The 21,442-nt window shown below is 38.6% G+C and overlaps 1 protein-coding gene and 1 pseudogene across 1 annotated transcript in view; both read left to right on the top strand.

The window, feature by feature from the left end:
- Window positions 1–21,442, top strand: part of LOC124173130 (zinc finger and SCAN domain-containing protein 2-like) — a 342,671-nt gene that overhangs the window by 225,069 nt on the left and 96,160 nt on the right. The gene's annotated exons all lie outside the window — the stretch shown is intronic.
- LOC124173350 lies at window positions 11,217–11,335 on the top strand (annotated as a pseudogene).

Below are 21,442 nucleotides of genomic sequence, written 5' to 3' on the forward strand. Positions count from 1 at the left end.
GAGTTAGTGTGTTATGGGGAAGGGTCTTACATAACAGAGTTCGTCAGTGGTGGCCCGAAAAATTACGCTTTCAAAGTAGCCTGTGGGGGTGACAAAAACAATGTGAAAAGCGTCTGTAAGGCGAAGGGAATTTCTGTAAATGTGTCAAACAAAAATTTGGTTTGTTTTGATTCTCTACTTGAAATGGTTTTTTGTAAAAAGAGTTTTGTAAATGTACCCATTCCGAAGAAAATCGGAAGAGCACGACCGTTTTAAGTTGTGTCAAGGGATGAGAGGAAAATGTATAGAGTAGTTTACACGAAAAGAAGAAGATGTGATGATTTTTGTACGTTGCCATTTGGGTACAAGTTGTAATATTTTTTATTTACTTTGTATTTATTTATGTTCAAGCTATATATATTTATTGGATTGAAATTTTCTTTGTTTCTCTGCAATTGTGCACTATGAATTTTTAAAATAAAGTATGAACTATGTTTCATTGTCTCACGATTTTTTTTTGTTTTTTTGTTCCACCCTATTTCTATTTAGATATTCAAATGGGGCACTCACCATCATTGCTTAACCACCTATCACGTAGTGTGATTCCTCAGTCCCGACGCCACGATAGAAAAGTCGAAGTGGTGGTGATACAAGATGACGATGACGAATACAGTAAGAAAATAGCTGATGTCGAAAACGTCATAAGAGATATTGAGGGGGAAAATGTATTTTATTGGGATGGCTCTCAAGATATTTTTAATTTAAGCAACTATTAATTATTTAAATAAAATTTTTATTAAGATTTGGTCGTTCTACATCATGAATCTCCCATGGAAACATCCCTTTACAGCCATCATAGCCGGTCCTACAGGTAGCGGAAAACTGTTTTTTTGGAAAAGTTCATAAAATGTATAGATAGCATGATCGATACACCAATATCAAAAATAGTATGGTGTTATTCAGAAGGTGGATCTGTTCCTGCAATGATTAAATGTAACCGTATTGCTATGATTCAAGAAGGTATACCAGACTTGTCTGATCGTGTGTACGATGACAAAACTCCACGCTTAATTGTTTTGGATGATTTGATGAGAGAGGCTGATGGTCGTGTTGTTGATCTGTTCTGCAAAGGATCACATCATAGAAACTTGAGCGTCATTTTCATAACACAAAATTTATTTCACCAAGAAAGAGGTAGGCGCGATATTTCTCTGAACTCTCATTATATAGTATGCTTCAAAAACCCCAGGGATATGACGCAAATTTTACATCTCTCCAGGCAAATATTTCCAGAAAACACACGCTTTATTCAGGATGCTTATAGAGATGCTACATCAGAACCTCATGGATATTTGGTAATCGATTTAAAGCAAGACACACCTGACGAACATAGAATTAGAACGAAAATATTTCCCCAGGACATTTATTGTTATGTGTATGTACCCAAGAACTTTAAGCACCGAAACAATATTTCTACATAGATCAGGCAAAACTACGACTAATTGAAAGATAATACCAGTCCACATACTGAAAGTAAATGTCTCTTTAACCTAGACGCAGGGAATTTCTATTTTGATTCAATATGTTAATGATTACACTGGTGGAGGAAATTTCTTTAGAGGAACTAACATTCAAAAGTAGTGCAACTCAGTAAAGTGTATCATTTACGAAGTATGTCGCAGAAAGTAAGGAGGTGTGTTGGGTTGTTACAGGCTCTATGCAAGTTAAACCCACCCCAAGGGGTTGCGATCTTGAAAACGTGCAAAAAAGGAGACATCGAAGCAATTTGCGAATGCATCTTTAATGTATTAAAAGGCAACGTCTCTATCCTGAAGGACCAGAACCGGAAACTGTCTCGTCACAAGAAGATCTTGCGTAAAGTTATCAAACCAGGGGTTGGTTGGAGACAGAAAAAACATATCATCATTCAGTCAGGTAGAGGTTTCATCCCTATTATTTTAGGGTCTGTTCTGAGTGCTCTATTGGGGTCGGCTTTAAACAAATAAATATGCAACACGCCAGTAAGATGATTCTGGTACCACACGAAATGATTGAGAGGTTTCAGCCTAATACTAAATCACCGCAACTTTCACGTTTGGACGATGAAATGCAGTTAATTTTGAATAGCAATAGCACGTCAGATCACGATAAATGGTTGAAGTACAGAGAAGTTTTGCAGAAATATTTAAATTTGATTGATAAGCAAAGAAAACCGATATTTTTGCCAATTTTAGAAGAGCATAAGTCATATGATGATGATCATGATCATGAAATAATAAATAAAAGTAATTATAATGCTGCTGAAATTATTAAATCTGTACCCCCTGCCTTTAGAAGGAAAGCAGAACTCCTGCATGACATGATTTCACGTAATGATAACATCAATTGGGACGATCGAGGTGTTGTTCATTTAAACGGGAAAGTTATTCCAACATAACAGACTTAGTTTATGATATAGTACGGCCACGTAAGTATTCAAATCCAGAAGGCTGGGAAATGTTTTGTTCAGCCTTGAAGGAAATGAATATTCCTAAAGAATATATTGGTAACCATAGAAGACTACCCTTCATTCATAAGACCGACAGCGACTTACTCCACACGGACGTTAATACGCGAAAAAGAAAGTCGACGGTTGATAATCATCGATTCACGCAATACAAAATTGCGCGCTGGGAAAAACTCAATTTGAAATGAGTATCGCAAAAACTTACTTAGACCCTTCTAATCGAGAGGGTTTTTCGGGGGCATACAATTTGATTAAATCTTTAAAGGGAAAACATTCAGTTGGTGAAATTAGAAAATGGCTGGAGAGCACCGATGCGTATACTTTGCACAGACCTATACGCAGGAAATTTGAAAGAAATAAATATTATGTTAATAACATAGATGATCTTTGGCAATGCGATCTAAATGATATGCGTTCCTTACGGAAACACAACGATGGGTACAATTATTTACTTGCTGTAATTGATGTTTTTAGCAAATATGGTTGGTGTATTCCAATCAAGACAAAGTCAGCAAATGATGTAAGAAATGGTTTCAAAAATATATTCAGAAATAGTAATAGGAAACCCATAAATCTTCAGTCAGATAAAGGCAGGGAATTCACTTCAAAATCGATGAAAGCATTATTTAAAGAGACCAGAATTAATCACTACACTACCCAAAACCCCGACGTAAAAGCATGCATCGTTGAAAGATTTAACCGAACTTTGAAAACGAGAATGTGGCGATATTTTACGGCAGCCAATACACGGCGGTACGTCGATGTGATTTCTAAACTTGTTGATGGGTATAACAAGTCGAAGCATTCGAGCATAAAGCTAGCCCCTGCAGAAGTCAACGGGAGTAATGTGTATCGAGTTTGGAAAAACTTATACAAGAAAACCAACCAAAAGATGATGGCTATGAAACCTGCCCCAGCTAGGTTCCAAGAAGGAGATTTGGTGAGAATAGTGAAGGAAAGAAATGCATTTCAGAAAGTTTATGAGAGCGGATGGTCGATTGAAATATTTAAGGTCAAAAAAGTGATCAAGAGGAGACCCGTTGTGTACGCAATCGAAGATTTACAGGGAGTTGAAATAATTGGTAAATTTTATGAACAAGAACTTCAACGTGTTCGACAGCCTACCACTAAAATATATAAAATAGATAAAATACTGAGCTACAGAGGAAAAGGTAACAGAAGAGAAGTGAACGTGCGCTGGAGAGGATATCCAAAGTCGTTTGATTCATGGGTGAAATTGAAAGACATAAAGACAATTAAATGAATCTTGAAGAATTTTATTTGACCTTACCGAGCAATAGCTCTTTCCAGTCATTTCCTGATAACACCACCACGAGATTTCGAACTCGGTTACAAAGACATTTAATACTAAGTGGTGAATGGCAAGTGGCAATTGTCGAGTTTCATCACCCATGTTCAATTTTCACCGTAAGTAATGGCAATAATATAATACGGCTATGGGATCGTAAAGACCTACTTTTCAGAGTGAAAATAGATCCTGGAAACTATGAAAGCATTCAGGATTTAATTCGTGAGATAAATAAAAAAGAACAGATATCATCTACATTTACATTTAATGAAGAGGATAGTACGGGACGCGTCAGGGTTACGAGAGTTAAGAAAGAAAATGAAAAGCGATTGGAAGACAAAATGAGCAAAGACATTGTATCACTAACACAACAGGATCACAAGAAAGGTAAAGAAATCGCTACGTCAGCAGCGGCTTATGATCGTAAGGGACTATATCTCAATTTTGCACCGCGTTTGGCGTTACAGTTGGGATTTGATCCAAGAGTTCGCATTTTCGATAATCATACGTCATCCAGACCAGCAAACATTTTCTTAGGCTTTCCACTACAGATGTATATTTACTGCGACCTTATTGAATCTCAATATGTTGGTGATGCTTGTGCTCCTCTATTAAGAATAGCCAACCTTGATACGCGAAAATATGTCTATGGAACACAAAAAATGACAATTTTTGACACGCCACATTATGTACCTGTAATCCGACGCGAATTTGACAGCGTTGAAATAGACATAAGAGACGACACCGGTGATCGTATACCATTCGAGTTCGGTACTTCGTGTGTTAAACTACATTTCCGCAGAACAACATCCAAAAAACCATGAGTAAGAGGAGACCTGTCATTTTGCATGGCCCATATCTACGGTATTACGAGAACCAGTCGGGGTTAGGAATTAAAAATGTTTACCGCGGTTCGTCGTTTCAGCGTGGACATGGCGTTGGAAGTTTTTTGGGTGGTATTTTCAGAACTGTGATGCCATTTTTGACTAAAGGCGCAAAAGCTGTTGGAAAAGAGTTTCTTCGGACAGGTTTCTACGTGTTAGGTGACGTATCGCAAAATAGACCTATTCGGGAGGCCGTGAGGTATCGTCTCGATGAAGCAGGAAATAATCTTAAAAGAATAGCTATTGAAAGAGTTGATGATCTAATGAAAGGATCAGGATACAAGAATAAAAGACGAGGGACGTCCAGGCAGTCTTCATTCAAATCTCTTCGGGTGAAGAAGTCGAGCGAGAGCTCTGCGGGGAGAAAAAATATAAGAAAGAGGAAAGGAAAGAAAGTTAAAGGAAATTGCGTTAAGCGCAGGAAAACGACTCGAAAGAACGCCGGTCGAAAGAGAAAAATAGAGAAGCGCATCGTAGACATATTTGACTGAAAAATGTCTTTTCTTCATTCACATTCATGCGAATGTGCAAAATCTGAATTGGATCTCTTCACAATTCCACCGACTCAAACCAGTATTCAATACGGACAGTGGGTACATTATAAACCTCTCTCCTCCATCAACGATGAGTCTCCGATCGAATTTTTGATTCCTTCAAGTGGCGATGAGTATCTTGACTTGACACAGACTCTAATTCACGTAACAGCACGAATAGTAAAGCAAGATGGTGGTGCAATTACGGCTGAACATCACGTGGGACCTGTAAACAACTTCTTGCACTCGCTTTTCTCCCAAGTTGATGTCTACCTGAACCAAAAATTATATCGCCCCCTAGCAATACATACCCGTACAGAGCGTACTTAGAAACTCTCCTTAACTATGGTAAGGAGGCAAAAAGTTCACGTCTTACTATGACCCTTTGGTATGATGATACAGCTGGTGCTATGGATAGTGTCGACAACGCCAACGATGGTCTCTCAGCACGGCGAGAATATACCAAACTAAGGAAGCCTGTAGATATGATTGGGCATATTCATGGTGATATTTACAATCAAGATAAATTTATGATTAATGGTGTGGAATTAAGAATAAAAATGATTAGATCTCGCGATCACTTTAGCCTGATTTCTGATGTAGGTAACGTGAAAGTGAATATATTGGATGCCACTCTAATGGTGAGACGTGTTCGAATCAATCCATCGGTTATGATTGCACATAGTCATGCACTTGAAAAGACGACAGCGAAATATCCATTGACGAGAGTTGATATGAAAATTCTTACAATTCCAGCAGGTATTCAAAGCAAAATTATTGACAATATATTTATTGGACAGCTGCCATCGCGCTGCATTTTGGGGCTCGTAACTAACAAAGCTTTTAACGGTGATGTCACTAGAAATTCCTTCAACTTCAGGCATTTTAAAAGAACTCATTTATCTCTATACATCGATGGCCAAAAAATCCCTTCTAAACCTCTACACACCGATTTTACACGAAATGATTTATACGTTACGGCATATCATACATTATTCAGTGGTACAGGAATTCATTTCTTAAATGAAGGAAATTCGATCGGTTGTGACAGCTATCCACATGGATATTGCTTGACTGCTTTCGATTTAACTCCTGATCTCTCCGCTAATATTGGGACTCATTGGAATCTTGTACGACAAGGCAGTCTAAGATTAGATGTTCGGTTTGAAGAAGCTCTCGATGAAACTTTGACCTGTATCATATATGCTGAATTCGATAACATCATCGAAATTGATAAAAATAGAAACGTATTTGTCGATTTTAGCGGTTAAAATGTTGTAGCATTGTCAAAAACTTTTATTCCACGGTAGGACACCAAGCAGTCATGACGAATCTCTTCATTGATTTCCAAGCATGCACAGATAATTTCGGAAATTTTGTACTGAAAGAAGTTGCAATACTGGATGACCGTCAGAGAGCGTTCAACTGCTGGCTTATTCAGCCGCCATACTCTGCATCAAATCTTAGCAGGCGTAGCCAGAAACAAAATACGTGGTTGAATGCATGCTATCACGGCCTCAGCTGGGATGATGGTTATTGCGATATTAATGTTATAAAACGAATGCTATACATGATTGGGAGCAGGTATCGAAACATATGCGTAAAAGGTTCTCAGAAAGCGGAATACTTATCGAATATACTCTGCAAAACTGTCATAGACTTGGAGGAAATTGGCTGCCCCTCGTTGATAAGTTTTTAACAAAGAAATCTGAGATGTTTTCACCCAAATCATAGCACGGAAAAGAAATATATGTGCGCGGTGGATAATGTGTTCAATATAAGTAATTGGTTCAAGAAGAACAGTCATAAACATGAATTCGTTGGAGTTAAAACTAATTCTAGAACACTTTAAGATATCAAAAGGAGTATCTACGGGTGTTTATGCATCTGACAAATTACCTATTTACGCTCAGAGACCATGTGCTTACATAGCCAACACAGATCCTCATTATAAACCAGGAGAACACTGGGTAGCATTTTTCATCGGTGACGATCATCGCGGCGAATATTTTGATAGTTACGGCTTGCTGCCTACCATCAAAACTCATAAAGACTTCATATCACGCAACTCGTATTCATGGCGGCACAATGAAGTTCATCTGCAAAACTATACCTCCGATGAATGTGGGCACTATTGTGTTTTCTTTCTGTACCACAGGAGTTACGGTAACACAATGCACTCTATATTAAAGCAATTTAGTGAAAATAAAGAAGAGAATGACAAAACAGTCAAATCATTTATTGATAGATTATTGACCCGTCTCTATGGTCATTTATGTGGATATCAAACCCATGAATGTCAGTCCTGTTGTTCTTACCAAGATGGAAAATATTATACGAAAAGAAAGGCGTGACCGTGTAGTGAATAACGTGGAAGGGGAAATTTTGCTTGTAATCCATTGAAACTTGGGGAAGTGAATAATTTTATTGTAAAATTTGGACGCTTGATCTTCTAAATTTCGACCCAAGAAATAAATCAGACACTATTTAGACATCTCATGAAATATTCGCAGAAATGAATCATACATTATTCAAAGATCTCGAAGAATATTGACAGAAAATATTAGATAAGGACCGAGGATAGGGTATTGTTGATATTGAGCATCAGCGTTGTATAAATTTGCTTGGACTGATCATCGGTAATCCACTCGATCAGACTCATTCACCAGTTCAACATCTAAAGTCTAAGCCCATTCCCAATTCCTCGCCATGGAATCCCAGAAAAGGTTTGAACCCAGCTCATCAAGAGGTTGGTGCAGACGTAAGCCAACTGAGAAAAGAAGAGAACCAGAGAGAATATATCGGATCGTGAAAAGAAGTCATGCAGCAGTTGATGGCGAGTACGATTCTTACAACCCATCGTCAGCAAATCCAGGCTACAGGAAGCGTCCAAAGTATCAACGAGAAAGCACTTTGAAGACACCTTTGTCTGGTGGATCAAGATATAATGCTCCAGAGGATAAATCCAATGCTGTACTTGGTGGTGAAAAATTATCGACGGTGATGAACACTATTTACAACATCAACGCCTCGGGGACCAAGAAAGTGACCGTGGGACTCGATCCAGGAAATAACTTCGAAACTGTGATTTTCATAAGCAAAAATGGTAACTACGGAGTTTCTCTCCGGCCAATGCAATGGAGAGAAATACTGTTGGAGATGAAAAAAATTAACGACTTTTTCGAGTCTGGCCTAGGATGTGAAATTGAAAATTTCGACATAGGCAATCTAAGTGTCCAATTTGGTGAACTTTATGGTGAAAAAATTGTTAAACTGGTTAAAAGTGCTGACGGTAGTGAAAAATATTGTGTGTGGCTGGGTTCTTCGTCTTGGTTTGGTCTTATGAAGTTTGAGAAATGTGTTAACTTTGCAATTGAACAATGTTTGAATTTGAGTGATGTCATATCTGGTGTTTTAGACAACATAGCAGGGAAACTTCGAAGCAGAATAGAAAAGACTTGTCCAGGATGCAACAGTGCTAATTCTTCTTCGCATCATACTTGTAAAGACTTTGAAAATATCATGCAAAATTTGAACTTATTTTTGAATGAAGCAGATGATGAATTGAATGAATATGGAGTGGATGCTGACTTATGTAAAAGATTATTGTTTGAAATTTGTGCAAACTGTAATGAAATTATAATAAATTTAACCATGAGTTAAATTTCTGTATGGAGAATAATATAATAAATAAAATCATTGTTAAACTACAATCGTTTTGGTTATTATTATTATCATAAATATTCTTCCTGATATTGATGACCTCATTAGAGTTAAAGTTTTAGATCCATGTGTATAAGCAAAACGTATATTACGAAGACGAGGTAGTCGCAGGGGTGGGTGTAAGGGAAAGAGGGGAGGTAGGTGAGGGGGCGGGTTCGAATAGTTAGCGAGTAAGTTTATGTTTGAAAACGGTGGGGAAGTAGGGGAGGTAGGGAGAGTGGGGAGGGATGAGGTAGAAGGGGATGGGGATGGAGGGGAGGGTGGAGTTTGGATAGAGGAGAGGGGAGAGAGTCACATAATTGTTGAGTAATCGTATGTTTCATAACAGTTCAACGCATGCACATGTCGGGGTAAGGATGTCCGACCGCGCAACATGGTGATGGGTGAGCAGGGGTTGGGTTGGGTCGAGTGGCGCCGGGGCGGTCTGGGATTTGTTGTGTCTGGCTAAACCGCCCTAATAAGTAGTGACGCACAAAGAACAAGGGAACACAAGGGGAAACTTGTGGGGGGGGCACAAAGGGCCCCCAGCTCACAGACAGAGATTTGTTTTTAAATGAAACACTGTTGCCGTACTTACATGTTTTTACAGGGAAATCCATTCTCGCGGGGGATTATAACTGTACATATCGCGGCGAAGATCGTCAATCTTCCCGTGCTCGTGTAGAACCTCCGAGCCGGGCTTTTAAAATTTTAATAGATTCTGTGTGCTTAACAGATAGTTTTTTTTTAATTCTAATTCCGACACCGTGCCTTTCTCGCGCACGGGCCCAACATCGCGCTCGAGAATTGATTTCATTTTTCTGTCCAGAGCCGTTTAATCCTTTCCTCGAACCCCTTATTTATTGCCAATGTCCCTCTCCGACCACTGTGCCCTAATCTTAGACCTTTCCCTACCCCTACCCTCCCCCACCCCGGTCACTCCTAATACAACTCCTTTCTGGCGTTTAGATACTCGCCTCTTAGAAATGCCTGAGTACACGGAGCTAATTAGGGCGAAGGTATTTCAGCTGGCTGACTCCTTCGACCCAAACAAGGATGTAATCACATGGTGGGAGAACTTTTTCAAGCCCAAGGCTACCCTCCTATTGAAAAAAATGTCCGGGCAGTGGAGAAAACGAAAAGAGGCCGCAATCAAATTCTATAGGTCGACTTTGGAAGAAATCATTACCTTGCCTCGCCGGCCTGATAATTATTACGCCATGGTGCGAGAATTAAAAGCCATCATTCTATCCCACGAAATCGCTCGCTACTCTCCTCGCACATGGCAGCGGGAGATAGACAAGGAGGGGTCGGGCCCGCTGTCCCTCTCCGAACTCAAGCGAGTGATAAAAATAAAAAATAGACATTCCACTGCAAACATGGATCGCCTCTTAAGCGAGGCGGGGGGACATTTTAAAGGCATTTACGACCGCTACTCTGCTTGGAGGGATGCACACTGCCCCCCACTCCCCGTCCTACCAACGCTCCCGAACGATGAATCTCTCGAGCTCGAAAGCGCGATCCGAGGGGAGGAGGTTGAGTTAGTCCTCCGCTCCCCCTTCAGCTCACAAGGGTTCATCTACATAAAATGGGTCTGGCTGACACGCCTCTCTGTCCTGTGTGTAACCACATGGATGATCTGCCTCACCATGTCCTTGGCTGTGGGGATAGTCCGAGGCCATGGAGGGCTATTAGAGACATTTTTTAAATCTAGATTCCCTTTGTAGTTGTCCTCGGCTTGACTATCATAAACTCCTGACTCTAAATTTCAAACTATTTCCTTCTTTCAAAACTAATGCACTTTCGGCCATCATTTCCAAATTCGTCTTTTTAACCTTACAAAAAAAGCCAGTGGGAGAAGGACTTTTAAGTTTCGTGTTGGGTGCACCATTACCCGACACACCGCCGAACTTTCACTCTTTCTAGGAAAATGTGTTTATCGACATTGTCGACTTTGATCCTGGGTAATCAAACACCCAGATGGTGAAAAAAAAGGAAAAACATTTCAAGTGAAAAGGTCACTCTTTTAATAAGTGCTTAACCTTGAAAAAGAAGAATTTTTTCTTAAACTGATTTTGTTGGACTTTATCACATGTGAAAGATTATTTTCATTTTATTTCTTGTTAATTAATTGTTTTTCTTTCCTTACTTATGCTACATCAGGGCATTATAAAAACAGGGGAAAATCAGTATTCAACGCCTTCAGCATTGAAATCATCTTGGTATGTGACATTTCCTTTTTTCCTATGTATGAAATATTATTTTCAATGATGAATGTATTGTGAAAAGCTGAAGTAATAAATAATTTGAATCACACCACGTACAATCCACCGGTTCTCGTTCGATCACCGAAATTAAACTACGTCGGGCCCGGAAAGTACTTGGATGGGTGACCACCTGGGACCACCGGGTGCTGTTGGTATTACTTTTTTATATTTTACATACCCTAAGGAGAACGAATTACACTTTTCCGTAGAAATTTATTCGTACAAGGGTTTCCATAACATTTTGTTTCACGCACAATGGAATTACTCCCATTTCCTTCCAATGAAACGATTTCAAGTGGCACCACTCACTGTTCTACAATTCATTACCTGCTTTGGTATTGGGAGAGAGAAATGAAATAACAAAAAAATTATGAATACAATGCCGTTATACGATATTCGAAGCTGCTGATGTTTACGATCTAGTTTAGGAGAGCCAAAAAGTTAATTTCACTGTCATAACGAGTTCGTATACCACCAGAATTGACCGTTTTCATATAAAAAATAGCTCAAATATTCAAATTTTAAGACCGGAAACCTTCCCAGTTATGGTCAGCGATCATAATATTCTAATCATTCCCTGTAATATCAACAGCGTAACATCTAGGAAACAGAGAAATAACAGAAATAGGGTGAACACAAATTTATTCCGGGACCAGGAGATCGTAAGTGAGTTTACAGAGAAATAGATGGAGTGGCGAAAGAGGTTCAATCATTTAAATCCAGGGAACAAATGGGAGATTTTCAAATTTAAAACAAAAGAGTTCTTTGTAACAAAAGGAAAAAAAGATGCTACGGAATTTAAAAAACAAAAGTGAATTTCATAGAGGCGCATTGCGAGATCGTCTAAAATCTAATACAGACATTGAAAAAATTTATATGGAAGAGAAAAAAATCTTAAACCTAGAAAAGGAAAAAGTCGAGTTACAAACATTTAAGAGTCACGATGATTATGTGGACGGGGAGAGGAGATCTCTATACCATCTAATTAACGGAAAAAGAATATGTCCCTGCATAAGAACGCTCAAAAAGCACATTAAAACACTAGGAAATAGGCAAGTATGCTCCACGCAAGAGGCAGAGGGAACCTTGTCACGATGATTGGGGCCCCATCAGCCTTGCAACGGTCAAAAGATCGATCAAATTCAACAAAACTTTGATTTCCTCGGATGTGGTTGCGGACGGCGAGGACGCGGAGGCTTTCCTCCGAGCAGCCGCATCACACTATGAGGCAATCTATAATAAATAGTATGGCGAGTGGGAAGAGGGGTCTTCTCCCCCCTCCCTGAGATACCCAAACTAGATGAAGATGCAAAGAACGCCAACGAACACAATATATCCGACCAAGACCTAGAAGCCGTACGGCACAAATTAAAAAAAGGGAAAAAAGAAGAAAAAAATTTCTCCGCTGAAGAAAATGTTTTCCCGCTAGAATTTCTACTTTTTAGGTTGGGGACAAGGATTAAACTTATTTTACATTTTGCAATGGAAATCGAAGAATAATTTTTTCCTGTGTGACATTTTATGATTTATCCTTTGTCCACAAAGCTTCTTCAAATTAGTTGAGGAACTAAAATGGGAAACATTGTGAGATCGCTTGCTGAAATATAGACTGCATATTCTAAACAAAGTCGAAGATAATGTTTTCAGTTATCATGTGACATATATATTTTGAATCTCGGAGTACGATTCATAGACGGTAGTAGTGTAATTAAGCCGGGCTTAAGTCTGCTTTTTTCGTTTCATAAACGCCACTTCAGAGGAAATTAATAGGAATTAATTTTTTTGTGAGAACACCATTACGGGCATGCGCGTTTCAAGAAAACATCATAAACATGATATATCTCTGTTCCCTGAAAATATAACGAGTCAGAATTGATGGAGATGACCCATTACTTCTGCGGTTGAACTGTATGGGCCGTTATACTGCCTTGGGTATTTTTTGACTATGTGATAACTACAGCACCTTAAAAGGTAGAAAAAATTGTCAAAATATATATTGATTTTGAATACGAGCTAATTATTGAGTTCTTAGTTTATTAGTGTGTTTACGTTCTAGAATTTCCCTTCCAAATACTCGATATTTTAGCAGAATTCTGTTTTGCATGCATTCGTTTCGATGATATAGGTATTCTTTTATGTTCATTTCTCTAGCACATTCAGCCCCGTACGTCAAGATTCCAAGAATTAAAACATTGGTAGGCACGAAATAATTCAATAATCACCCATAACTCCTTCAATATATGCGCCCACCTAAGATAATCACTGATATAGGGATATGAATAGCGGTGAATAAATTCAATCCTTGTGAATCTATAACAATTTTCAATTTTTTTCAGAGAACATGGAAGCTCTGAGTAACATTAAAAGAATTAGCTGCCCGGCGACATGCCCCAGGCATTGTCCTAGGGATGAAGACCCTCCAAGTACTTCTTCTGAGGAAACAGGTGCATATAAGTCACTCGAGGCCTTAGCGAAACAGCGAGCCAAAAAGGTAAGCTTTCGAAATTCTGTGTGTGGTCTTTCGTGCGATGTAACTCTTTCTCGTTGGCCAAGTAAGTTGATGTACTTCCTAATGTCCGCATAACATTGGTTGATCTGTTAATCTGCCTTTTCAGGTGGAGAGGGCAAGTAAAAAAAGAATAGCTCAGGACGAGGCTATGCACCTCTTCATAAATAACTCTGCTGTAGCCTCTCCGCCGGGGGAACAATTTCTGTCGGAGGAGAATGTAAAGAGGATGTTAGATGAAAGGGAGGCTCAAGTAGAAAGGAGGATGAAGGCAGTGATGGAGGAGTGCGTATCCTCCCTTTTAGATAAACAGTTTTCAAAGCTGGAGGATATGATTTGTAAGTCCAGCAGGAATTTTAAAGTGAAAGTTGTACCTTCCCTAGAATTTTGTTTATATTGAGACTACTGTTACCTCATTGCTGAGAATGAGGTGAACTGGTATTGTGTGTATGACTGATCAATTAATAACGCCTCTTTTTTCTATTTAAGATGCCAAAACTTATGTACGTTAATTACAATTTATATTCTTTGGTACCCGACTAATTGCCTCTATATCCTTAGCCTCTCTCATCCAGTCACGTGGCAGTGAGGCTGGAGGTGGAGTTTGCAGCAGTGGGGTGCTCACTGCCCAGAATTCCATTCCCCATAATGACACTCCCCACAAGGTAGGGCCGTGCAGTTGGTGTTTGTATTATGATTACATAGAGTAATATCCTCATTAATATGGAGGGTATTTTGTGTACAAGGGTCGTGAATACTCCCTGATAACCATTAGGGAAATGCTCATCACTTTCAGATCCATATTGGTTATGGAGTCCGGATGGACCAAAAGTATGAATCCATGATGGGTGCTAAGCAAAAATCTGATTGGGCAACTTGCCTAATTCAAGTGTTTTTGGGCTGGAAGCAAAGCAGATGCGGCAGTACCCACGGACGGAGTGTCTGAAGGCATTCCCCCGGGCCTTCATATCTGCGGCTAAAGGTACTTATGATACTTGTTATAATAATAATAATGTTTACTTCACGGGATTAAACCCAGTTTACAAAAAGTAATTGTAAAGAAAAACAGCATTGTTTTTACAAAAGTAAACGAAGATAGTGTTGCAATTTCTTTCTGAGGTAACTAAGCAATTAAAACAAATAGCATTTATACTAGTGCAACATACCAAATTATGACATAGTTTACATGGAAACAACAGATCATTAAGTTTCATATCCATTTCCAGTTCCATATCCATTGTTTGAAGAGTTTCTCTATATATATATACATGGGAGTTACGTGCTTTTGTGGCACAAATCAAGGGTCATACTGGGTATCGTGGATGCGGAATATGCACTGTGGAGGGAGATTATGTAGATAATAGAGTAATTGTTGATAATATTAATGCCCCCCTCAAAAATAATGAAGACTTTTTGTTAAAATCTGATGAGAACCACCATATTGGTGATTCACCATTGGTATATATTCCTGGGACAAAAATGATTTCCCATTTCCCATTTGAATATATGCATTTAGTGTGTTTGGGGGTAACAAGAAAATACTGTTGGCTTGGTTTAAGGGTGATCTATCCGTTAGGCTGCATGCAAGGAAGCTGGCATTGTTAAATGAAAACATTGGGAACATTATGTCACACATTTCTGAGGAATTTTTTGGAAAGCCAAGACACCTCAACGAGGTACAACTGAATTCCGGCTATTTTTGGTATATACTGGTCCTTTTCTCCTCCATAATATATTGCCACGTAGCGTGTACAAGCACTTTCTCTCTTTGCACTATGCAATTTGACTGCTAATGCTACCCTATTCATATGTTAATTATGCTAAAACCTTGCTAGAATATTTTACCAGTAAATTTAGTGCTCTCTATGGGAGGAAAAATATGTCGTACAATGTACATGGACTTATACATCTACCAAATGATGTTAAGTTACTCGGCCCATTGGACAGATTTAGTGCCTTTAAATTTGAAAATAAGTTATACCAAATAAAGAGGATGATAAGGAAACCTAGCCTTCCATTATCACAAATAGTCAGGCGCATCCATGAAAGAAATCAGCACTAACTTGGAAGCCATCATGGAAAAAGAAATAAGTCTGTTACCAAGCATGCCGATGAAGACAGATTGCCATTTAATCTGGATGCCCCATGCTACACTGCAGTGGAATGCAAAAATTTTATAATAGGTGACAGGTCCCCAAACAATTGTATAGTGACTACTAGTGAAAAAATAGTTATTTTATCTCACATTGCTACTAGAGATGAAGAAGTTTTTGTTGTGGGTAAGGCAATCAAGAACTTATCCTCCTTTTACAACATACCTGCAAATTCAGGGAATGTTGAAATATTCCTCGGCAATGATCTGTTGGAATCAATATTGTGGCCTTTGAAGGACATAAAGGGGAAGGCATTGATAATTCCGATAAATGGTCAAAAGGAGCAGTTTTACATTTCCAAGCTCCTGCATCTTGAGTATTGATGTAAGTAAGGTAATATCTATGGAACAAATTTAATACTATTTCGGAATTGCACGAACTACGATAAGATTTCTTTCAGAAACATGTATGATTTTACCAGTATGATTTTAACACTCAACTTGTGAATGAATGTTTTTAGGTGAACGTCTGAGCCCTATTTCGAAGCAAAAAGTGTTATTTTTAACTCTTGGAAATTGATTTTTCAGCATGTCTTGGGCTGTGGCAGAATTTAATCCTCATAGGAATTTTAAAACTGCAACAGTATCTACCATCCCCTCATCTTGGCTAAGGACATCTGAAGGAAGAAGCTATGCCTTGTTTCCACCGGAGGAAGTCCATGAGGCTGAAGTGAGGAGCCTGATGTATAAGGGAGTTGAACCAAAAGAGGAATCGGATCTGTTACCCCTTTGATATGTGATTCCTTGTTTTGGTAAGTGAGAAATTTCCTTAGATATTAGGAGAGAATTTTTACTGTGGAATGTATAAATGATGTTTTATCCTTTCATATCAGACAAGTTCATAGCAGCTAGAGATTTTGAATGCGAAGCTGTTGATTACAGTGGAACGGATTTGGAAACATTTGTTAAGTCCAGGAGAAACTGCTATAAAAGGAAGAGGATCGAAAAAAAATTCCGCTACCCAAATGAGCCTGACAGCTCATCTGAAAATTGTGATGAGATGGATAGTATAAGTGACCCACCATCGCCGCAAGGTAAGAATTTGTCAAATAAAAGTTTTCTTTTCTTGTGATAGTCATTCCTTTCTCAATAGGGTATTTGCACCTGGGAGGATAAGATTGAAATGTTGTTAGCATGTTAAATTATATCATTACAAACATTACTTTCGATTAGCAGCATCAATTGTTGCTTAGTTTCAGTTATAATTTAATAATGAATGTTTAATATGCATAATTTTTTCATTAATATTGTGCAGACTAAAACACTCAGCTGTTGGTAGTATGTAACATACAAAATGACATTACAGCTCTGATAATGTGGCTCCCTGGTGTTTCAGGACAACATTAACTTTGCAAATTTTAATTACTGATGGCATTATTACTGATGGCTCACTAAAAAATTACCTCACTATTCTCAGACTTGGGATTAGGTATAATTAGCGTTTAATTTTTTTTAAAGATCGCTTTCCAAAAATATGCAAATACCCTATTATGCAATTCTTTTCTTTTTTGAGGTTTAAAGAGGTTAATATTTCATAAGTATTATTTTCAAAAGATTATTTATCTCTATCAAAAGTTTTTATTGCAGCTGATGCCCCATTAATGATAAAGAAAAAAACTAACGAAAATCTAAAAAACTCGCAGGGAATGAAAACATCCCATGAGGGTGTTTCTTCCAATAAAGATTTTCTGTCAGGTATTCCTGGATAAAGGCTACTACTGGAAAATCTAAAAGACCTCTCAAGGGGATGTTCTGGTCCATAGAGAGGTACCACTGACTTCCCCAGCTCCCAAGGCAACACCACTTAGCAGAACCAGGCAAATTAATGGCTTGAAGGGTCAGTGATAACGATTGTAATGTAGCAATTGTTATGTTCTATTTTCTGAATTGTGTATTTTCAAAAGATGAGCCAATTTATATTGAAAATTAATTTTTTTAGATCCCTCTACTGTGATGGTGAAAGAAAAAATTGATAAATATCATGAAAACCGTCTGAAAAAATTGCAGGCAGTTAAGTTATTGCACCAGGGTGTTTCCTCAAAGAGGGCACCAAGAATTCCTGGGAAAGCAGTTTCGGTCACTTGTAGGACATTTGAGATGACCAATGAAGAAGTTCTAATTCAGAGATTGGAAACAATGAAAGAACCTCTGCATTCCCAGACTCAGAAGGAGATGCACCTGAACCAGTCAGGCGATTGGGAAAATAATGGTTCAAGAGTTTAGCATTTATAATATGATTTGGCATTTGTTTTGCTGATGTTGCGTCTAGTTTGTTTAGTTTGAGAAAAATAATTTTTTTACTCAAACTTTAATGCTTTCTTCTCATGTATTTTAAATTTTTGTAAATGACATCCTTAACTTAGAAAAAAAGATGGTGGAACACATGGCAATGGAACTCCAAAAACTTTCTTCCTCGGAGGAAGCTATACATACAATTTTAATACAATTAGATAATTTGAATGCATCATCAGGAAACCGTGAACACTCTGACGATGTTAGAGAACTTTATTCTCTTCCGGTCAATTCAATATGTGAATTACAGTCTTTACAAAATGAGTTAACATCTCCAAACATCAGAAAGTATATGGTAACCCTCTACTATTATTAATAAACATTTTTTTGTTTTCTTTCTCATCACTTGACATTGATTTAACCATCTAATGCATAACCATTAATACTTAGTTCCAGCTATCGAAGGATCAATCTCCTGGGCTTTTATTCCGGGGGCTATCCCATAAAAATGTCAATTCTGCCCTGAATAAAACAGTGTACTCCTGTCTGGCATCACTGATGACAAATGAACTGGCTTTGAAGTTCTGTATGAAGGGGAAGTCCTTGTGTAAGGTGGCTTTTGAGGTGGAATTCTCGGGATTGATCGGATTAATATTTGGTAAGCATATCACATTTGCCTAATGACGCTGTACATCAGCATTGTCATTTAACTTGATGATTTACCAGATTAATGTTTTTAAATTACAGATATTTTTTTAACATCATTTTCATGATTTATGATGTTGTAAAACAGAAAAACAGAAATGGCCCAGAAATCGACATTTCAATGGTGAAGAAGAGCATTGGGGAATGGTTAAGGCTGGCTAGATTGCGGCTGAGTGGTGGAAAGGGGATAGGGAGTCTAGAGGCATATATTGTGGAAGACATTGTGATCGACTGTTCAACAAAAATCTTTCTCCAAGTCTAATATTATTCTTGTATAAAATTACAATAAATAATGTTGTTAATATTAAACCGTCAATTTAAAATTCCGTTTGTATTTATTTCGGTCATTCCTCTTTCAACGGGTATTCCTACCTAAGAACTTCCCTATGTTGTACATAAAGTTTGTTTTTGACCTTGTTCCTCTTCAGCAAGTGGTTATTTCCTACCGTAGATGGCATAATTATCAATTTAGTTACAGGTATTCTTCAATTCAATTTCATTTCACGAACAACGTCGAAATTCACACTGAAGAATACCTATTTATTGATAACTAAAAGTAACAAAATATAGAATACAACATCTTTAAAAGGTAATAACCACTTGCTGAAGAGAAATAATTGCTAAAATAAAAAATTCCTATAACGCATTAATGCTATTCACAGTTAGTTCACAATAGCGCCAACAGAGGGGGTGGCATCATATATCTTTTAAAGCTCAACAGATTGCTCTGATGTCGCACCGGAACGTTTTACCCGGAAAAAGTACGAATTTTACCCATGTTTTGCCATGCAATTACCCGAATTTTACCACTTAATTTTACAGATATTTTACCCGTTACCAATCTTTTACCACAATTTTACCCGTGTAAAATTTGGGTAATAATGGGGTAAAATATCTTTTGTGCTGACTGGGGAGCTGCACTTTCGCCTTGAAGATATCACGTACTTGATCAAATATGCATATAATTATTTTAATTTGTGATTATTAGTGACAATATTATCTTTATTGTTTAGGAGTGCATTTTCAAGAACGGCTTGCTTACATCGTTTGCGCGATTGCTCGCCATAACTCAATGACTATCACAGATATAATTATGCGATTAGAAGACCTTTTTGTGGCTTGGATTCACATTTTGGACCATTTATAATACCTTCGTTGAGAAAAGACCGTAGATGTTCAACCATGCGGATGTCATGGAAGGAATCATCGCGAGTGTTGTGATTGTGAATTCGTGTGACATACTTTGTGCTTTCTAATCACAATTTCGTGAGTGACGATAATGGAAGGGTGAATGCTTGCCTTAAGATGTCATTTCTACCAAATTGGCGATTACATAGGACTCTAACTGAATATTTGTAAATTTGTGATGCAACGCTGAGGTAGGAGGATTGTGCCCTGTTTTAGTGCAATGTAACTATGCTGTCTCTAGATGAATGATTCATTAAATTTCTCCTCGTTTCCAGGAATCACTTTTTATTTATGTAATTTTCAAATATAATGCAACTGCATATTAGCACACATCAACGGTATAAAATGTGCATAAAAGAAACGTAGATATGGTATATATGTGCATAATATGCAACTATATGGTAGCCCACATCAGTGGTATAAAATGTGCATAATAAAATAGAAGGTGCATATAAATGGTATATATGGGTATAATAAGTGCATATATACCTATAGCCACATCAATGGTATAAATAGTGGATAAAATGTACATAAAAGGGCATATAAATGGTATACATGGGCATAATATGCGAATATATTTAAGGCCACATCTATGGTATAAATTGTGCATAAAAGGTGCATATAAATGGTATATATGGGCATGATTATATACGAATATATTTTATGCCACATCCATGGTATAAATTGTGCATAAAATGTACATAAAATGAGCATATAAATGGTATAATGTCCTCATATATTCCGTATATATGCAAACAATGCCATTCCATCCGTGCATATGCCGGTTTAAAGACCACAGCTTAATCTGATCTTTGCCGCCGCTCTCGTGCGACTACGCCACCGTTTTCGACTCTGCTCGCCTGGACCTTCGCCACCTGCTTGACCTTGCCTTCACGGACATTGTTTTTGGACTTCACGCCACAGCACTCCGCTTCCGCCGGGAGCAGAGACATCACTCCTGAGTCCCGTCGCTAAAGGGGTGCCCCTGGGGCCGCAGCTGACTGGGCTCGTACCTACCTTTCGAACCCGGTCACTGTGGTTATCACCTCCGGGTGGTGCCTTTGCCCAAAGCGACACTCCCAGGTTGTCTCGGCCGCTACCCCAGGCACTAGAGTCTAACTCATTGCACGCCTGGGGGACACGGCCGGGTCCCCGTGTTAGGCCCCAAACAGCCCTCCCTGCCCTCCCCAACGAATCATCTGGCCGCCATGGAATCCATGGCGGCCACAGCATCCACCGGCTCACCATCTCGGTCAACTGGCTGTGACACCGAGACATCATTTGACGGCCACCCGACGCTTTACAGCAGTCGAATGGCAGCGAAGGACCTGCGCCAAGGCCACAGCAACACAGCGCCACCATCATATGACTCCCCCGAGTCACCAGCCTCCGTCAACAGCGAGGAAAGCTCAACGGCCCTTCTAAGGTCCTTGACACCGGCCCTCTTGGGGTCCTTATCTACTTCAACCTCTTCCCAAG

This window comes from Ischnura elegans (genome assembly GCF_921293095.1).
Source record: "Ischnura elegans chromosome 13 unlocalized genomic scaffold, ioIscEleg1.1 SUPER_13_unloc_4, whole genome shotgun sequence".
In the NCBI taxonomy this organism is placed as follows: Eukaryota; Metazoa; Arthropoda; class Insecta; order Odonata; family Coenagrionidae; genus Ischnura; species Ischnura elegans.